Source organism: Lampetra fluviatilis, chromosome 28 (genome assembly GCF_964198595.1).
Source record: "Lampetra fluviatilis chromosome 28, kcLamFluv1.1, whole genome shotgun sequence".
Classification (NCBI taxonomy): domain Eukaryota; kingdom Metazoa; phylum Chordata; class Hyperoartia; order Petromyzontiformes; family Petromyzontidae; genus Lampetra; species Lampetra fluviatilis.
Window position 1 is genome coordinate 6273702 of NC_136302.1, and position 1814 is coordinate 6275515.

Here is a 1814-nt window from a genome sequence, read left to right on the forward strand (position 1 = left end):
TCGTTGAGAAGTGCGGTTCTGCAATTCGAACCAATTAAACCGGATTTCTCCCAATCTCAGATGATCGGGTTTAATATAAAAAGACAATTAAACCTGATTGTCGTTGCTCTGCGGTCTACGTCAGCCGTGCGACAAGAGGAAGAATGCAATTCGGTGAATTGTTGGAGACATGGGGACACCTTGCCGGTCAATCATCATCTGGGCAGAGGTCGCAACCGGGTACCCGATACCCGTACCCTACCCGATACCCGGCTACCCGTACCCGACCGGGTACGGGTACGGGTAGCCGTTTGCGACCCTGGTGCGGCCGGGTACGGGTACGGGTAAGGAATCAAAACCCGGTTGCGACCTCTGCATCTGGGGCAAGAGCCCTGGACAGGGATGGACTCACAAGCAGAGGGACCAAGGATAGTGTGGGAGATTTGGAGGTGCCTTGACAGTCGGTCATCACCTGGGGCAAAGCCCTGGGCAATGATTGACTGGCGGTCAGGACAGACCGGGAGGGGGGAGGGGGAGAAAGAGGAAGTGAGAGCAGGGGGTGTGGGGAGTTCCGAGTGCGGAGTTGCTGGAACGTGCGTTACCTGCTGTACGACCGGCTGCGTTACCTGCGGGTCATCAATAAAGAGACCTTTGCTGGACACCGCGTGAGCAAAGGTCCCTTCAAATGTATATTAATAATTGTTTCATGGATGCATTGACACCTTGATGGCAGTGCCAGTATGTGCAGAAAAATATATATCGCGTAACAGTTGTATATTACATTTAATATATGTTATATAGTACATAACGAATTGTAATACAATCACCATGCATTGTATAATGCATCGCATAGTATAGTACATTTATCATGCATTGTGTGCTACATAATGTACTCGAGTGCATCTAGCACATTGTATGCCACACAATGTATTCCAGTGCATGTATTTAACATCATATATATTCGAATGCACGTAATGTACTTTGTTTACTTCTCGTCGATTTTAAAACACTTTGCATCCTAGACAATGTTACTCCAGTTCATTATCTTTTATTCTTGCGTGCGGCAATATGTTCCGGGGATGAATGCCAATGTTGAGATCTGCTTGCCACGAGGGGGCTTTAAGAGAGAGAGAGAGAGTTTGTGGCGGTTTTTTTTTTGGGGAATGACAGTTTATTCATCTATGTTTTGAAATTGTTTAACTTTCATCCACATTGACGGTCTGGAGACCTTTGAAGGAGGTGGCGGGCACGAAGGTGACAAGAGTGTACAACTTGTTGGGGGGGGATCTTCATCCTCATTCCTCTTCCTGGAGAGCCGCGCACGGATCCGGTACGGCACGTCCCGCACACGCTTGCTCCACACCGCCTTGTTGAGACGAGTATCGATGCGCACGTCGGGAGTGCCCATCTCCTTCTCGGCAAACTTGCGGATCTCCTTGATGGCGCGGGGAGCACGCTTCTCGAAGCCAATGCCGTGGATGCGTTTGCGGACGTTGATGGTGGAACGAGTCTTTTTCTCGCCACCCTTCTTGGCTGGCGCCATCTTCGCCGCCGCTGATGTCGAAGAGCGTTGTTCTGTTCTTCCTCTTTTGGTGGAACACAGACGACAACGGTTGACTGTACGACGGTGCATGGCCTGGATTGCATGACCACAGTCGCACTGTGGCTTGTCTTTAATGCATCTCTGTGTATGAGTCTCTGTGTGTGTGTGTCTTTGTGTGTTTCTGTGAGTGTGCATCTCATTGTGTCTCTATGGGTGGTCCCTAGTTTGGGTTGCATGGCCACAGTCGTTAATTTTCGAAGTCTCAAAGACAGGGGGTGCGATGTTTGAGTCT

General features: G+C 49.6%; 1 pseudogene; it reads right to left on the minus strand.

Annotated features, from left to right (window-relative positions):
* Positions 1 to 1113: 1113 nt before the first annotated feature.
* Positions 1114 to 1612, minus strand: LOC144942842 (large ribosomal subunit protein eL31 pseudogene; annotated as a pseudogene).
* Between the last annotated feature and the right edge of the window lie 202 nt (positions 1613 to 1814).